Raw genomic sequence first — 19,478 nt, 5'->3', positions numbered from 1 at the left:
GGAGTGAATGGGAATATGACAATGAGACAGAGGGACAGACTCCATCACACTGAGAGATGGAGGTGGCTCAAAAGATCCAAAACACCTGTTCTTGCTTCTGTTTTCTGCCTCGATTTTCAACAATGTACTCTCTTTTGAGATAAGGCAGCAAAGGCAGAGGATGAGCCTTCCCAGAGATAAATCTAATCCACTGGGCACTGCACTTACAGACAGCATCCTTCACAGGAAATTACGGCAAAATACTTCCAAACTCCGGTGAACTGCCCACGGCACATGCTGAATGTAAGTACAAAGACAGTATCCTGTCATTCCATTGTTCCCCACAGGGCTGTACTGTCTGAAAACCTTCCCCATGGATAGAAGACTGGCTGGCTGACTAGCAGGAGGCAAAGAGTGGGAATAAAGAGAGACTGTTCTGGTTGGCTGTTGATGACTAGTGGTGTTCAGTAGGGGTCAGTGTTGGGACCAATTCTTTTCACATTATATGACAATGATTTGGATGATGGAAATGGCTTTCTGGTCAAGTTTGCATACAATACAAAGATAGGTAGAGGGGCAAGTAGTGTAGAGGAAGCAGAGAGTCTGCAGGACTTAGATTGGAAGAATGGGCAAGCAAGTGGCAGATGGAATAGAGCTTGAGGTCATGCACTTTGGTAGAAAGAATAAAAGTATAAGCTACTTTTTAAAAGGGGAAACAATTCAGAAGTCAGAGATGCAAAAGGACTTGGGAGTCCTTGTGTGGAACTCCCAAAAAGGTTGAGTCAGGGGTAAGGAAGGTAAATGCAATGTTAGCATTCATTTCAAGAGGACAAGCGAAGATTAGAACTCCTCCCTGAGAGGAAATTTGGATCTGCAGTTTGACTACCGGCATAACAATTCCACAGCAGATGCCATTTCATTGGTTCTTCACTCAACTATAGCTCAGCATTCAATACTATCATCTCCTTAAGCTTCACGACCTTGGCCTCAATACCTCCTTCTGCAATTGGATCCTCCATGTCCTCACTTGTAGACCCGTCAGTTCGGATTGGTAACGACATCTCCTTCACAATCTCTATCAGTACATGTGCACCACAAGGCTTTGTGCTAAGGCCCTTGTTCTATCATTTTATACTTATGACTGTGAGGCTAAGCACAGCTCTAATGCCGTATTTAAGTTTGCTGATGACACCGTTGTCAGAGGCTGAATCAAAGGTGTTGACAAATCAGCATATGCCCACAAGAAAACAAATCTCAGCGTGGTATATGGTGATATACATGTACTTTTAACATTGGAAAGTATATTTCAGAATGAGATGGGAGATTAAAAATCTGGCTGAGTGATGCCATAACAATCTTTTACTTAATGTCAGCAAGACCAAGGAGCCGATTATTGACTTTGGAGGAAGAAACCAGAGATCCTTGAGCCAGTCCTCATCAGAAGACTGGTAGCAGAGAGGGTCAGCAACTTTGCATTCGCTGGTTTTGTCATTTCAGAGCACGTGACCTGTCCTGGCCCAACACGCAAGTTCCATTACAAAGAAAGCACGGCAGCACCTCTACTTCCTTAGGTTTGCAAAGACATGACATTTAAAACTTTGACAAACCTCTATAGATGTGTAGTGGAGAGTATATTAACTGCCTGTATCACAGCCTGGTATGAAAACACCAATGCCCTTGAACTGAAAGTGCTACAAAAAGCAGTGGATATGACCCAGTCTATCACGGGTAAAACCCTCTTTACCACTGAGCACATCTACATGGAGCATTGTCACAGGAACCCAGCATCCATCATCAAGGACCAGGCCAGGCTCTCTTCTAGCTGCTGCCATCAGGAAGAAGCTACAGGAGCCTCAGGATTCACACCACCAGGTCCAGGAACAGTTATTACCCCTCCACCATCAGGATCTTGAACCAGAGAGGATAATATCACTCAACTTCACTCACCCCATCACTGAACTGTGCCCACAACCTATGGACTCACTTTCAAGGACTCTTCATCTCATGTTCTCAATATTTATTGCTTATTTATTTATTATTTTTATTAGCTTGTTGTCTTCTTTGTATTTAGATTATGAGGACACTCAGTCCTCATTTATTGTCATTTAGAAATGCATGCATTAAAAATGATACAACATTCCTCCAGAATGATATCACAAAAAAACACAGGACAAACCAAGACTAAAACTGACAAAACCACATAATTATACCATATAGTTACAATGAATACCCACAAGAAAACAAATGTCAGTGTGGTATATGGAGACATATATGTACTTGTAACTTTGGAAAGTACATTGCAGAATGAGATGGGTGATGCTCTCATACCCGAGCAGCCTGAAACTCGTCTGAGGAAGCAGGGCATCTGGCAGGGAGAACCCTTTCACTGTCAGCCAAGCAAGGTCCTGGTGCTTGTCTGTAAGTTCTGGTGACTAAGCATTCTCACAGTACGCTCCGGGGCTCGTTAGAATGGATCCACTTGCAGGTTGAGTTGGTTGAGGAAGGCAAATTCAATGTTGGCATTCATTGCGAGAGGACTAGAATATAAAAGCAAGGATGTAATGCTGAGGCTTTATAAGGCATTTGTCAGACCTCACGGAGTATTGTAAGCTGTTTTGGGCCCCTTATCTAAGAAAAAATGTGCTGGTATGGGAGAGGGTTCAGAGGAGGTTCATGAGAATTATTCGAGGAATGGAAGGATTAGTGTATGAGCAGTGTTTGATGGCTTTGGGCCTGTACTCGCTGGAGTTTAGAAGAATGAGGGGTGATCACATTGAAACCTATTGAATACTGAAAGCCCTAGATGGAGTGGATGTGGAGAGGGTGTTTCCCATAGAGGGGGAGTTTAGGACCAGACGACACAGCCTCAGATTAGAGGGATGCCCATTTAGAACAGAGATGAGGAGGAACTTCTTTAGCCAGAGGGTGCTGAATCTGTGGAATTCACTGCCTCAGACAGTTGTGGAGGCCAAGTCATTGGGTATATTTAAAGTGCAGTTTGATAGGTTCTTGATTAGGCAGGGTGCCAAAGGTTATAGAGAGAAGGTGGAAAATGGTGCTGAGAGAGATAATAAATCAGCCATGGTGGAATGATGGAGCAGACTCGAGGGTCCAAATAGTCTAATTCTGCTACACACATAAAAGTTGCTGGTGAACGCAGCAGGCCAGGCAGCATCTCTAGGAAGAGGTACAGTCGACGTTTCAGGCCGAGACTCTTCGTCAGTCTAATTCTGCTCCTATGTCTTATATTCTGTGGTCTTAGCAATATCAATAGCACCTAGTTCCTTCCTGACCTGTGATTATTAAAGGCTCTGGGGTGTTGGTGAACCTCTGAGGGATTTGATACTGGGAGAATCAGTGATGGCAATGGATGTTTAAGAATATTTTACTTGGAGATACATTGTGGAATTGGCCTTTCTGGCCTTTGAGCCACACCACCCAGCAACCGCTGCCAACCCTGACCACTTACAATGACCATTAACCTGCCCGGTATGTCTTTGGACTGTGGGAGGAAAGTGGAGCTACCTGGGGAGAGGCCACACACATTCCAAGGGGATGAAAGTACAGACTCCGAACATCAAAGCTGGGATTGAACTGCGATGCCACAAGCTGTAAAATTATTGCACTAACCTCTACGCTTTCGTGGCGCCCCAGTTGGATGAGAGCAGTAGTTATCCTGGTTTTCACACGGTGTAGAGGGAGCACCACACCCACAATCTCATTGTCTGTTTGGCTGCCTTTGCACTGCACCCATTTCTTGCTGCTGTGCTGGCAACTCCACACTTTCCCAGCACCTTCAGGTGCTGCCCGGCGAGCAGGCTGGGTGTGCTGTGGGAATGGCTGTTCCCACAGCTCAGGTGTCATGGCAACCATGGCCTTTTCAACTTGAGAAAACACTCCCACAAGCTGGGAAGTCAAATAGAATAAAAGCTTTCACCTTTTTTTTTCTTCTGAATCCAGATGTCTCCTGTATTACCCGTTTGACCATGGATTCCCAGCTGACAGGTTAGGTGCAGTCACTATATATTCAAATCAAGCCAGGGAACCAGAAATACAGGAGCTGTTGTTGGATTTGATGTGCCTATGGTTGCTTTTCTTCACCGCAGCACCTACTTTAATAGTTTAATGTTGACTGTTTTCCCACCACATCATATAAGGGCCCCAAAACTGTTCACAATACTCCAAGTACTGCCTCAGCATTACATTCTTGCTTTTAAAGTTCAAAGTAAAATTTATTATCAAAGTACATATATGTCAGCATATATAACTCTGAGATTCATTTTCCTGCAGGCATACTGAATGAATCCATAATAGAATCAACGAAAGACCCCACCCAACTGGGTGTTCAGCCAGCATGAGTGTGCAAAAAACAACAAACTGCAAACACAAAAAGAAAGAAAAAAATGAAATAATAAATAAAGAAATAAGCAATAAATATCGAGAACATGAGATGAAGAGTTCTTGAAACTGAGTCTATACATTGTGGGAACAATTCAGTGATGGGACAAGTGAAGTTGAATGAATTTTAGCTCAAGCCTGATGGATGAGGGGTAATAACTGTTCCTGAACCTGGTGGTGTGGGACCTGAGGCTCCTGTACCTTCACCCTGATGCTTGAGGGGTAATAACTGTTCCTGATCCTGGTGGTGTGGGACCTGAGGCTCCTGTACCTTCACCCTGACGGCAGCAGTGAGAAAAGAACAGGTCAGGATGGTGGGGACCTTGAAGATGGATGATGTTTTTCTGCGACAGCACCCCGCGTAGATGCACTCAATGGCTGGAGGTACTTTACCTGTGATGTACTGGGCTGTATCCACTACATTTTGTATGATTTTGCATTCAAGGGTTTTGGTGTTCCCTTACCATGCCACGATGCAAGCTCGGTAACGGGGTGCTTCAGTGACATATGTCAGTGGTCTCCTTGAAATCTCTGGAGCAAGGAGCTGATCACAGACTGGGTGCATTTCACACTCTGTGCTCAGGTACATACGGATGCTGGGTGCAGGACAACTAGGGCTCTGAAGAGCAAGCCGACAGACACTTCTCTGAAGTTCCATCTTGGGCCCAGCGTATTGAAGCAATTACAAAGAAGGCACGACAGAGTCTACGTTTCATTCTGAGTTTGAGGAGAATTGGTATGTCACCGCTCACACATTTCTACACATGGTAGATTTCTACAGGCTCTTTTAAGAGCCTCTTAGGTAGGTACAAGGAGCTTAGAAAAATAGAGGGCAATGCGCTAGGGTAATTCTAGTCAGTTTCTAGAGTCGGTTGCATGATCAGCACAACATTGTGGGCTGAAGGGCCTGTAATGTGCTGTGGATTTCTATGTTCTATGTTCTAGATGTACCAGGGAGAGCATTCTAACTGGTTGCATCACTGTCTGGTATGGAGGGGCCAGTGCACAGGATTGGAAAAAGCTGCAGAAAGTTGGAAACTCAGCCAGTTCCATCATCGGCACCAGTCTCCCCAGCATCGAGGACAGGCAGGCATCCATTATTAAGGACCCCCATCATCTAGGACGGAGCAGTTACAAGAGACTCGAGACACACACTCAACGTTTTAGCAACAGCTTCTTCCCCTTCACCATTAGATTTCTGAATTAACCTATGAACACTACCTCGTTAATAGTTTTCTTTTTTTGCACTACGTATTTAATTAAATTTTAAATATATCTATATATTTCTTATTGTAATCTATAGTTTTTTTACTATGCACTGTTGGCACAAAACAACAAATTTCACAACGTATACCTGTGATATAAAACCTGATTCTGATTTGGATTTGAGTAGGAGAGATTCAAAAAAGGTGGAAAAGTTCACCAGCCCAGGGAAACATTGGTGGTAATAATGGGTTTGCTTTGGAAAATTTACTGGATTATCGATGCTACAATCTTCCAGTAAACCACATGACCATGGTGAGTAATTTTCCTGTTTACTTCAAAGTCTCTCAGCCAGGGCAGGACAGGTTTGATCAGGTAGGATTTTGGAACAGCGGTGGCTTCCCTCATCCAGACTCACGCTGTGGGCGATAGACACAGGCAAGTTGCAACATAAAACGAACGCGTTACTAGGTTCTCCGGCGCCTCTGGTCTTGTCTCTCTCACATAGCTTGCAAGTAGTGTCATGTCCTGCAAATTCTGAAATCTGTTTCATGTGTCAGATTGATACAGCCTTTCTTTCACACACACCTGCCTGGTGTCTGGGAAAAAAAACAACCTTGGCTTGCAGAAGGAAGGGAAAGGGCAAAAATGATCACTTTGGCTGCACTAGCATTTAAACCTTAAACACAAAATATTCTGCAGATCCTGCAAATCCAGAGACACACACAGAAACTGCTGGAGGAACTCAGCAGGTCAGGCAGCTTCTATGCAAATGAATTAGCAGTTGATGTTTTAGGCCAAGACCCTTTACCAGGACTGGAAAGGAAGGAGGAAGGGGGAAGATGCCAAAATGAGGAGGTGGGGGTTGGGAAGAGGACAAACTAGAAGGTGAGAGGTGAAGCCAGATGGGTGGGACAGGGGATGAAGTAAGAAGCTGGGAGGTGATAGGTGGAAAAGGCAAAAGAATCTATTTGTCCTGCCCAAAGTAGCAGAGGAGAGTGGACCATGGGATAAAGGGAAGGAGGAAGGATACCATGGAGAGGTGCTGGACAGATGAGGAGAACAGAAGGGATGAGAGGTAAAATAGAATGGGATGGGCTGACAGGCCTAATTCTGCTCCTGTAGATTTCAGAGAGGTGATCAGATCTGTCATCAGTGACAGCAGGTGTGCAGGACAATAAGCAACAAAATCAGAAACTCAATTATAAGACGCAAAGAGATTTATGGTGCCATTACCTTCCTCCAACAACGTGAGCTCCTGTTACATATGCCAGTGTTGGGAATGCAGACTGTTGCTTCAGAAGTAAATGGCCTCATCCTAATTACAGTGCAATTTGATCAGTGCTACTTTCCTACCCACAATCATTCATCATTCTGGATAAAGGTTCCCAAATTATATCATTGGGATGGAAATTGTCTCTGCTCCTCGATTTGCCAGTCAATGTTAAAACAAACATCAAAGAAGACCGTAGACCATAAGACATTGGATCAAATTAGGCCATTCGGCCCATTGAATCTGCTCCGCCATTCTATCATGGCTGGTTTATTCTCCTGCGCTTTCTCCCTGTAACCTTTGATGCCTTGGCTAATCAAAAGACCATTGACCTCTGCTTTAAATATATCTAATGACTTGGTCTCCACAACTGCCTGTGGTCACTAAGGGAAACATTCCCTCCCCATCCACTCTAATTGGGCCTTTCAATATTCAGTAGGTTTCAATGAGATCCCCCTTCATTCTTCTAAACTCCAGCAAGTACAGACGCAGAGCCATCAAATACTCCTCATGCATTAACCCTTTTGTTCCTGAAATTATTCTCATGAGCCTTCTCTAGACCCTCTTCAATGTCAGCACATCCTTTCTTAGATAACCAGCCTGAACTGTTCACAATCCGCCAAGTATGGTCTGACCAATGCCTGACAAAAGACATGCCAAGCAAAACACCAGAAGGTACCAACAAGCCAAACGTTATTCCTGTATATGAGGCAAGCAGCAGACAGTGAAAAAAGACTCCAGCTGAAGTCTTTCTTACCTTTATTTTCCAAATACTAGCAAATTATTTGAACATTTCCTCCATGTTATCTTTTGTGGTTCTTTATTGTTTAGGTGTGGGTTCATGTACCTATATACAAGAGGGAGTCTGATGGGTATTCTAAAGTGAGAGGCTTTGGAGAGGGTGCAGAAGAGGGCTTGTCTGGATTGGAGGGTATGTGCTATAACGAGAAGGTGGACAAACTTGGGTTGTTTCCTCTTGAGTGGCAGAGGCTGGAGGGAGATCTGATAGAGTTTTATAAGATTATGAGAGGCATAATATCTTTTCCCCAGAGTTGAAATTCCTAATATGAGAGGGCGTGCATTTAAGGTGAGAAGGGGGTAATTTTAAAGATGTGAGGGGCAAGTCTTTTATTCAGAGAGTGGTGGTAGAGACAGATACATTAGAGACTTTTAAGAGACGTTTAGATAGATATATGAATGTGAGGAAAATGGAAGGATATGGACATTGTGTAGGCAGAAGGGATTAGTTTAGTTGACTATTTGATTGTTAATTTATTTCGTTTGGCACAACATCGTGGGCCAAAAGGCCCGTTCCTGCGCTGTACGGTTCTGTGTTCCATGGACTCCATTTCACCCTTTGGCGTTATGATGTCATTATTATATGTGTGTGGTTTGTGCACATGATGGGTCTGCTAAAGTGAGAGGCTGTGTGTGTGACAGAGAGGGCAAGACTAAGTGTGTATGTGTATTTGACTGATTTTCACCCTCCTCTGATTTCCATTTTTTGACCTTTTCTTATTAAAATGCTGACGCATTCCAAAGGACTGAGCAGTCTATAGATTTTCATGTTTAGAGCAATTTGATGTGAAAAACAGGTTGTAACAAGTCTCGGCGCATAAACAAGTTCATACCGCGTCACATGCTGAACGGGCTGGTAGCAGATGTTCTGTACAAGCTACATCTTGCTTTTCGCTCAAGCTTTTGAATGAAAACTATAGTCTTGATTTAAATGTATTATCCTGAGGAAGGGGGTTAGACAATGATGCACAATTCTAACCAATCTTTACAGGAGCACCATTGAGAGTGTCCTGACCAGCTGCATCACCGTCCGGTACGGGAATTGCAAGACATCTGACAGCAAGTCCCTGTAAGGGGTTGTGAGGATGCTGAGAGGATCACTGGGGTCTCTCTTCCACCCAGTAGAGATGTTTATCAGGAAGACTGCATACGCAGGACCTTTAGCATTGTCGATGATCCCCCTCATCTGTCCAATAATCTCCTTGACCCCCAACAATCAGGCAGGGAGGTACTGTAGCATTAGGACAGGGACTGTTAATGCGGGAAACAGCTTCTTCCCCCAGACTGTGAGACCACCAAATTCCCTGCCACCAGCCAGGTCTCCTCATGCATGAAGCACCAGTTATGTTACACTGTCTATGCTGTAACATATCGTATTTGCGCCATATTACTTGTTAATTTACTAGGCAGTATTTCTTTGTGTGTTGTCTTTGAGTTATATGTACGGAGTGTGTAGCTTGTCCCAGACGAACGTCGTTTCATTTGCTGATATACACGTGCACGGTGTGTGTAGCTTGGCCAGGATGAACGTTGTTTCGTTTGCTGGTATACATGTGTATGGTGTGTGTAGCTTGGCCAGGACGAACGTTGTTTCGTTTGCTGGTATACATGTGTACGGTGTGTGTAGCTTGGCCAGGACGAATGTCGTTTCGTTTGCTGGTATACACGTGCACGGTGTGTGTAACTTGGCCAGGATGAACATTGTTTCGTTTGCTGGTATACACGTGTACGGTGTGTGTAGCTTGGCCAGGACGAACGTCGTTTCGTTTGCTGGTATACACGTGCACAGTGTGTGTAGCTTGGCCCGGACGAACGTTGTTTCGTTTGCTGGTATACATGTGTACGGTGTGTGTAGCTTGTCCCGGACGAACGTTGTTTCGTTTGCTGGTATACACGTGCACGGTGTGTGTAGCTTAGCCAGGATAAACGTTGTTTCGTTTGCTGGTATACATGTGTACGGTATGTGTAGCTTGGCCAGGACGAATGTCGTTTCGTTTGCTGGTATACATGTGCAGAACTAGGTCATTCAGCTAATTGAATCTTCTCTTCCCTCCCACCATGCCTGACTTATTATCCCTCTCAATCCCATTCTCCTGTGTTCTCCCTGTAACCTTTGACATCTGAGTAACCAAGAACCTATCAACTTTGGCTTTAAAATTACTTCACCTCCAAATAGTAAACCTGTGGAATTCATTGTCACAGACAGCTGGGAGGTCAAGTCACTGGGTGTATGTAAAGCTGAAGTTGATAGGTTCTTCGTTAGTCAGGGTGTCAATGGTTACAGGAAGAAGGCAGGAGAGGGATAACAAATCAGCCATGATTGAATGGTGGTACCAATTCGATGGGCCAAATAACATAATTCTGCTCCTATGTCTGAGAGTCTTGTTATCATTATCCATAAATATTACACAATGAAATGTACTTTATAATATTTATATTTTAAAATGGCTATTTAAAATTTAAACTGCTGGCAACTCTTGTAACACCACAGGTCCCAAACTGTACGTGTCTCTGCCACTCCTTTGGATTCATCAGCTGAGTGGCGAGGGGGGAAGCCGGCTACATTCTCTCCACATCCTACTGCCCTGGCTTCACCTACTGGCTTGCGTATCATGTGGGACAGCTAGGATGCAATCTTCATGGTTGACCTGACCAAAGGAATGCCAAAGTGTGCAATAGTTTTGTTTTTATGCTAATCTCTTGCAGATGTTTAACTTCCTATAAATGGGTTAGAAAGCTAATAGCATTTTTTCTTCCTCAGCTTCACGTCTGTTAGAACTTGTAATGTCATCACAGATCCTAGAGACAAGGAGACCACATATGGTCACCAGATTGACCACAACTATTGGCCTTGTCAGTAAAAATCCCATTCTGCAAATGAAAGGAAAAGGATATTGCAAGGCCCTTGGCTGTGCTGTGGACTGTAAAACCAGGCCATATCTGGGCCATCACCAGGGAGTGGTAGTACAGGGTTGCCTCTCTGAGCTAGAGGTCAAGGGTTAAAGGTGAATATTTAATTGGAACATAAGGGGAAATTTATTCACTCAGAGGATGGTGGGAGTGTGGGATCAGCAGCCAGCATAAGTGATTTGATTTCAAACATTTAAGAGAAATTTAGATAGGTACATGGACGGGAGGGGTATGGAGGTGCAGGTTGATGGGACTAAGCAGTTTAATGGTTTGTCATGGACTAGATGGCCCAAAGGCCTTTTTCTATGACTTTACTGGGAAGGCTTACCAACCAGGCAGGTATTAGATCCAAGTGTGGAACGGTCATTTTAAAACACTGATTCCATAGGGAAAGAATGAATATCTTACTTGATTCCACTGCTCCAGTGAAGTTAAAGATAAATTAAGATAGCAAAAACTAGACCCCAAAAAGATTCAGTTAACCAGTGCTCCCCAAAGCAAGCTTTCAATACGATCACAAATAGGGTGTGCTTCTCTCAGCCCTTCTTATCCTTTCCCTGCAGCAGAAATATCTTTCCTTATTCATTTCAAAGAGATAACATTTTAAAACCTTTCAAAATCCAAATCAAAATCAGGTTCAGTATCAGTGGCATATGTCATGAAATTTTTAAATAGCACTGGAATACAGGATGTCGTAAAATTTGTTGTTTTGTGGCAGCAGAACATCGCAATACACAACAGAAAATGTAAAATGCAATATGAATTACACATAAAAATTAAATGAAATAAGCAGTGTAAAAAGACAGGGAAAAAATAGGAAGTGTCCATGGGTTGAGTGTCCATTCAGAAATCTGATAGCGGAGGGGAAGGTGGTGTTCCTGAAACATCGAGAGTCCTCCTTCAGGCTCCTGTACCACCTCCCTGATGGTAGCAACGAGAAGAGGACATGCCTGTACCTTCTCTGTTGTAAGGAAGTCACAGTATCTCCTCATAACTCTGCTTTCCCATCCTTGGCTCAATTCCAATCAATGTCATCTAACACTGCTCGTGGCTGGAAGTAACCCTAAGACTCCAATTATGGCCTAACCACGGTTTTGTTCACACCTATCAATCATTCCTTCTTTGCCCTCTATTCACTGTAAGTTACAAATTTCACCCAGTGTCTGTTATCTTCTGCTTGCATTCACACTTACAACTCACGTTTGGCTGGATCCCATTCCCCATATGAGCCATCTGTTGTCAGCCCCCAACCAACATATGTTCCAGTCTCCCCTCCTACCCTTCCTCACAGTCCCCCACCCTGCTCTCATGACTATGCCCCTCCCCCACACAAAACCACCACAGTGAGCTTCACGGCTGAACAGGTGAGAAGACAGCTGAAACATCTCAACCCAAGCAAGGCTGCAGGACCGGATGGTGTCAGTACCAGGGTGCTCAAAGCCTGTGCCCCTCAGCTATGTGGAGTACTTCACCATGTATTCAACCCGAGCCTGAGGCTCCGTAGGGTTCCTGTACTGTGGAAGACGTCCTGCCTCGTCCCTGTGCCGAAGACGCCACACCCCAGCGGCCTCAATGACTACAGACCGGTGGCATTGACCTCCCACATCATGAAGACCCTGGAGAGACTTGTTCTGGAGCTGCTCCGGCCTATGGTCAGGCCACACTTAGATCCCCTCCAGTTCGCCTACCAGCCCCGACTAGGAGTTGAGGATGCCATCGTCTGACCTGCTGAACCGTGTCTACGCCCACTTGGACAAGCCAGCGAGCACTGTGAGGGTCATGTTTTTTGACTTCTCCAGTGCATTCAACACCATCTGCCCTGCTCTGCTGGGGGAGAAGCTGACAGCGATGCAGGTGGATGCTTTCCTGGTATCATGGATTCTTGATTACCTGACTGGCAGACCACAGTATGTGTGCTTGCAACACTGCGTGTCCGACAGAGTGATCAGCAGCACTGGGGCTCCACAGAGGACTGTCTTGTCTCCCTTTCTCTTCACCATTTACACCTCGGACTTCAACTGCTGCACAGAGTCTTGTCATCTTCAGAAGTTTTCTGATGACTCTGCCATAGTTGGATACATCAGCAAGGGAGATGAGGTCGAGTACAGGGCTACTGTAGGAAACTTTGTCACATGGTGTGAGCAGAATTATCTGCAGCTTAATGTGAAAAAGACTAAGGAGCTGGTGGTAGACTTGAGGAGAGCTAAGGTACCGATGACCCCTGTTTCCATCCAGGGGGTCAGTGTGGACATGGTGGAGGATTACAAATACCTGGAGATACGTATTGACAATAAACTGGACTGGTCAAAGAACACTGAGGCTGTCTACAAGAAGGGTCAGAGCCGTCTCTATTTCCTGAGGAGACTGAGGTCCTTTAACATCTGCCGGACGATGCTGAGGATGTTCTACGAGTCTGTGGTGGCCAGTGCGATCATGTTTGCTGTTGTGTGCTGGGGCAGCAGGCTGAGGGTAGCAGACACCAACAGAATCAACAAACTCATTCGTAAGGTCAGTGATGTTGTGGGGATGGAACTGGACTCTCTGACGGTGGTGTTTGAAAAGAGGATGCTGTCCAAGTTGCATGCCATCCTGGCCAATGTCTTCCATCCACTACATAATGTACTGGGTGGGCACAGGAGTACATTCAGCCAGAGACTCATTCCTCCGAGATGCAGCACAGAGCGTCATAGGAAGTCATTCCTGCCTGTGGCCATCAAACTTTACAACTCCTCCCTTGGAGGGTCAGACACCCTGAGCCAATAGGCTGGTCCTGGACTTATTTCATAATTTACTGGCATAATTTACATATTACTATTTAACTATTTATGGTTCTATTACTATTTATTATTTATTGTGCAACTGTAACGAAAACCAATTTCCCCCGGGATCGATAAAGTATGACAATGACTACTCAAAACAGAAGAGGTTCTGCAGATACAGAAATCCAGAGCAACACACAAAATGCTGCAGAAGCACAGCTCAGCTCAGCTCAGCTCAGCATGCCAGGGCAATAAAGAGCCAAATAATTCTGCTGAGACCCTTCATCACGACTGGAAAGGAACGGGGAAGATGCCAGATTAAGAATGTGGGGGGAGGGGAAGGAGGACAAGCTGGAAGGTGATAGGGTGAAGCTGCAAGAAGGGCGGGGAGGTGAAAGGTGGAAAAGGTAAAAGGCTAGAGAAGAAGTAATCTGGTAGGAGACGAGAGTGCTGCTCTCACTGTGGCAGGAGTGGAGACCACTGACCAACATGTCAGAACTGGAATGGGGATAGGAATTAAAATGGTTGGCCACTGGGAAATCCCACATTTTGCTCATGGAGTGAGCTGCTTGCTTTGAAGGACTGATGATGTTATCACAATTAGAAACAAAACCCGATCCTCTCACTCCCTGGAGAAAAAAAAAACAACCATCCCCTTCACAAGCAAGAGAAAATCTGCACATGGTGGAAATCCAAGCAACACACACAAAATGCTGGAGGAACTCAGCCAGCCAAGCAGCATCTATGTACTCTAACCCTCAGCCTAAACCATCCATAGCAACCGTGATGCCTATGTATTCTAAACCTTGGCCTAATCTGTCCATAGCAACTGAGATGCCTATCTAGTCTGACCCTAGGCTAAGCCTTTCCTTAGCAACCATAATCCCATCTGTCTCCATTAGACCAGCATCCCTCTGCTCCTTTCCTACCATTGAATTAGGGTGTAGAATTGTTATTTTTATGTAAGGAATAAGAGCAGAAGAAGGGCCATTTGGCCCATTGAGTCTGCTCCATCATTTCATCACGGCTGATCCATTTTCCTTTCAACCTCATTTTCCTGCCTTCTCCCGTAACCTTTCATGCCCTGACTTATCAAGAATCTATTAAATCTGCCTTAATTACACCCAATGAACTGGCCTCCACACCACCTGTGGCAACGAATTCCACAGGTTCACCACTCTCTGGCTGAAGAATTCCTCCTTATCTCCATTTAAATTGACTATCCTTCACTTTGAGGCTGTGCCCTCTGGTCCTAGACTCCCCCACCATAGGAACCATTGTCTACAAATCCACTTTATCTATATCTTTCAACAATTGATAGGTTACAATGAGATCTCCCGTCATTCTTCTAAATTCCAGAGAGTACAGGTCCTCATATCTCTTCATTCCTGGAATCATTCTCATGAACCTCCTCTAAACCCTCCCCATAGGCCCAAAACTGCTCACAATGAGGCCTCACCAATGGCTTTTAAAGCAAGCGTTATATCCTTGCTTTTATATTGTAGTCTTCTTGAAATGAATGCTAACATTCAACTGTCTTTAACACCGACTTAACCTGCAAGTTAACCTTGACGAAGACACCCAAATCCCTTTGCACCTCGGATTTTTTAATTTTCTCTCCATTTCGAAAACAATTAAACTAACAAAGAATGCTGATCAAACAATATATTTACAATATTACTGAAATATTAAAGACACACCACTCCTTCCTGTTTAGCTATCAATTCCAACTCAATATATTAGTGGTTAATCGTGTTATGTTTTGTAACTCCAAAACATAAAACTGATCAAATTAAAAATACAGGGAAACCGAGACAAATGTGTACTCTTCAGTTTTACTTATGATGCAGTGGCGTAATGACGTATGTCGTTTACAAAGAGATGGTTGTTGACTTCAGGAGGACACGGAACGACCACTCTCCACTGAACTTCGACAACTCCTCCATAGAGATCGTTAAGAGCACCAAATTTCTTGGTGCTCACCTGGCGGAGAATCTCACCTGGTCCCTCAACACCAGTTCCATAACAAAGAAAGCCCAGCAGCGTCTCTACTCTCTGCAAAGGCTGAGAAAAGTCCATCTCCCACCCCACTGTCCTCACCACATTCTACAGAGGTTGTATTGAGAGCATCCTGAGCAGCTGCGTCACTGCCTAGTTCGGAAATTGCACCATCTCGGATCGCAAGACCCTGCAACGGATAGTGAGGTCAGCTGAGAAGATCAACGGGGTCTCTCTTCCCACCATTACAGACATTTACACCACATGCTGCATCCATAAAGCAAACAGCATTATGAAGGACCTCACGCACCCCTCATACAAACTCTTCTCCCTCCTGCCATCTGGCAAAAGGCACCGAAGCATTCGGGCTCTCAGGACCAGACTATGTAACAGTTTCTTCCCCCAAGCCATCAGACTCCTTAATACTCAGAGCCTGGACTGACACCAACCTACTGCCCTCTACTGTGCCTATTGTCTTGTTTATTATTTATTGTAATGCCTGCACTGTTCTGTGCACTTTATGCAGTCCTGGGTAGCTCTGTAGTCTAGTGTAGTTTTGTGTTGTTTTACATAGTTCAGTATAGTTTTTGTATTGTTTCATTTAGCACCATGGTCCTGAAAAACGTTGTCTTGTCTTTACTGTGTACTAAACCAGCAGTTATGGTCGAAATGACAATAAAAAGTTACTTAACTTGACTTGATATGAATAATTAATTATATAAACAACAAAGAAATATTAAATACACTACAGAAGGGAACAGGAGCACCCGGGGAAAACACACACATTCCATTAGGTGGGTGTACAAAGACTTCCTGCAGGAACACCCCAGGCTGCAATAGTGTCACACTAACTGCGATGCTGCCATGGCATATGAGTAGGTTAAGTGGTCACACGGGTATTCTTGGGTAGTGTGGGCTCGTTGGGCTGGTAGGGCCTGCTACTGTGCTCGATCTCTAAATGCAATAATCACATATATACATGGAATTGTTGAGTGGTTTTCTAGTAATTACTGTACAGTTCCTTCTGTGTTTCTCAAGAAACTTTGTAGATTTCACTAGCAGGTGTCATGCTATTTGAATATGGACATTTCATTGATGGTTATTACTGCAATTTACGTCATCTCCAGTCTGAATATGAGACAACCATGAGTGCTTTTCCTTTATCTTCTTTTTGTTCTCTTGTCTCTGGTTTCTTGTTCATTTTCTGCCCTTGTAATACTTAATAAAATGATTGTAAACAACAAGCTTTATGGCTTATCCTTGATGTTTGAAGAACTGTGGATCACAAAAGTATAAGGATTCAACACTATCAAAACCATCTAAATATTTCCCTCCATTATCTCCACTGCCAGCTTATTTTATAAAACCACCACCCTCTGTGTCAAAACCTACCCTTCGGATTTCAAAATTCAAGAAATTATGTTACAGACTTAATAAGTTCAAAAGTCAGGAAGTTATGTGGCAGCTTTATAAAGCTCTAAATAGGCTACATCTGGAGTATTGCGTTCAGTTCTGGTCACCTCATTATTGGAATGATGTCGAGGCATTGGACAGGTTGCAAAAGAGGACTTGCCTGGATTAGAGTGCATGTGCTATAACAAGAGGTTGGACAAACTTGGGTTGTTTTCTCTGGAGCGGCAGAAGCTGAGGGAAGATCTGACAAAATATTTTTGCAAGGGTTGAAATGTCTAATACCAGAAGACAGACATTTAAGGTGAGGGGGGTAATTTTAAAGGAGAATTGAGGGGCAAATTTTTTACACAGAGAGGGGTGGGTGACTGGAATGCGCTGCCTGGGGTGGTGGCAGAGGCAGACACATTAGAGATTTTTAAGAGACATTTAGATAGGCTCATTGATGTGAGGAAAATGGAAGGACATCAAAATCCGAATCACCAGCATGTGATGTGAAATTTGTTAACTTAGCAGCAACAGTACATAATCTAGCAGTGACAAAAATTAATAAATAAACAAGTAAATCAATTACATATATTGAATAGATTAAAAAAGTGGAAAAACAGAAATACTGTATATTAAAAAAAAGTGAGGTAGTGTCCAAAGATTCAATGTCCATTCAGGAATCGGATGGCAGAGGGGAAGAAGCTGTTCCTGAATCACTGAGTGTGTGCCTTCAGGCTTCTGTATCTCCTACCCGATGGTAACAGTGAGAAAAGGGCATGTCCTGGGAGCTGGAGGTCCTTAATAATGGACACTGCCTTTCTGAGACACCGCTTCTGGAAGATGCCCTGGGTACTTTGTTGGCTAGTATCCAAGATGGAGCTGACTAGATTTACAACCTTCTGCAGCTTTTGGTCCTGAGCAATACGGACATTGTGTAGACAGAAAGGATTAGATAAATAGCCATTTGATTGGGTCAGCACAACATTATGGGCCGAAGGGCCTGTTCTAGGTGAACATTGCCCCCTCCTTATGTTCTGTCTGCTATAAATCTTTTCCCTCTTTCCTTTAACCTTGCTTTCACTACCTGACACTGGGAAAAGTACTGAGTATCGACCCTAATGCCCTTCATGACATTCTATATCTCCATGACGTCACCTCTTATCCTCCTCGGCACCAGAGACAAACAACCCAATATCATCCAATCTCCCCTCTGTTTCAGGCCAATCCTGGTGAATAGCTCTGCACTCTTCCAACGATACCACATATTTCCTGTGGCGTGGTAGAAACATAGAAAACCTACAGCACGATACAGACCCTTTGGCCCACAATGCTGTGCCAAATATGTCCCTACCGTAGAAATTACCTAGGGATACCCATAGCCCTCTATTTTTCTAAGCTCCATGTACCTATCCAGGAGTCTCTTAAAAGACCCTGTCGTATCCGCCTTAACCACCATCGCTGGCAGCCTATTCCACGCACTCACCACTCTCTGCGTAAAAAAAACTTACCCCTGTCATCTCCTCTGTACCCATTTCCAAGCACCTTAAAACTATGCCCTCTCGTGCTAGCCATTTCAACCCTGGGAAAGAGCCTCTGACTATCCACACAATCAATGCCTCTCATCACCTTATACACCTCTATCAGGTCATCTCTCATCCTCCATCACTCCAAGGAAAAAAGCCCAAGTTCACTCAACCTACATCACATAAGGCATGCTCCCCAATCCAGGCAACATCCTTCGCACCCTTTCTACGGTTTCCACATCCTTCCTGTATCGAGGCGACCAGAACCGAGCACAGTACTCCAAGTAAAGTCTCCCCAGATAGCTGCAACATTACCTCTTGGCTCCTAAATTCAATCCCATGATTGATGAAGGCCAATGCACTGTATCCTTTCTTAACCACAGAGTCAACCTGTGCAGCAGCTTTGAGTGTCCTATGGACTCAGACCCCAAGATTCCTCTGATCCTCCACGCTGCCAAGAGTCTTACCATTAATACTGTATTCTGCTATATTTGACCTACCAAAATGAACCACCTGACACTTATCTGGGTTGAACTCCATCTGCCACTTCTCACCCCAGTTTTGCATCCTATCAGTGTCCCACCGTAACCTCTGACAGCCCTCCACACTGTCCACAACACCCCCAACCTTTGTGTCATCAGCATATTTACTAACCCATCCCTCCACTTCCTTATCCAGGTCATTTATAAATATCACGAAGAGTAGGGGTCCCTGAGGCACACCACTGGTCACCGACCTCCATGCAGAATATGACCCATCTGCAACCACTCTTTGCCTTCTGTGGGCAAGCCAGTTCTGGATCCACAAAGCAATGTCTCCTTGGATCCCATACCTCCTTACTTTCTCAATAAGTCTTGCATGGGGTACCTTGTCAAATGCCTTGCTGAAATCCATATAGACTACATCTACTGCTCTACCTTCATCATCAATATGGTGATCAGAACTGTACACAAAGTTCTAAATATAGTGTTTTGAACAGTTGTGTTTGGATATGGCAACTCCCACAGTCAATGACCATAAGACATGGCAGCAGAATTAGGCCATTTGGCCAATTAAGTCTGCCCCACCATTCCATCATGGCTGATTTATTGTCCCTCTCAACCCTATTCTTCTGCCTTCTCCCCATAACCTTTGACACCCTGAATCAAGAACCTATGACCCTCCACTTTACATATGCCCAATGACGTGTCCTTCACCATCATCTGTAGCAATGAAATCCGGAGATTCCTCACCTTCTGG

General features: G+C 44.3%; 1 protein-coding gene across 6 annotated transcripts in view; it reads right to left on the bottom strand.

The window, feature by feature from the left end:
• Positions 1–19,478, bottom strand: part of tp63 (tumor protein p63) — a 444,822-nt gene that overhangs the window by 117,603 nt on the left and 307,741 nt on the right. The gene's annotated exons all lie outside the window — the stretch shown is intronic.

Source organism: Mobula hypostoma, chromosome 4 (assembly GCF_963921235.1).
Source record: "Mobula hypostoma chromosome 4, sMobHyp1.1, whole genome shotgun sequence".
In the NCBI taxonomy this organism is placed as follows: Eukaryota; Metazoa; Chordata; class Chondrichthyes; order Myliobatiformes; family Myliobatidae; genus Mobula; species Mobula hypostoma.
The sequence above is the reverse complement of the archived record's forward strand: the minus strand, read 5'-3'. Positions and strand labels throughout refer to the sequence as shown.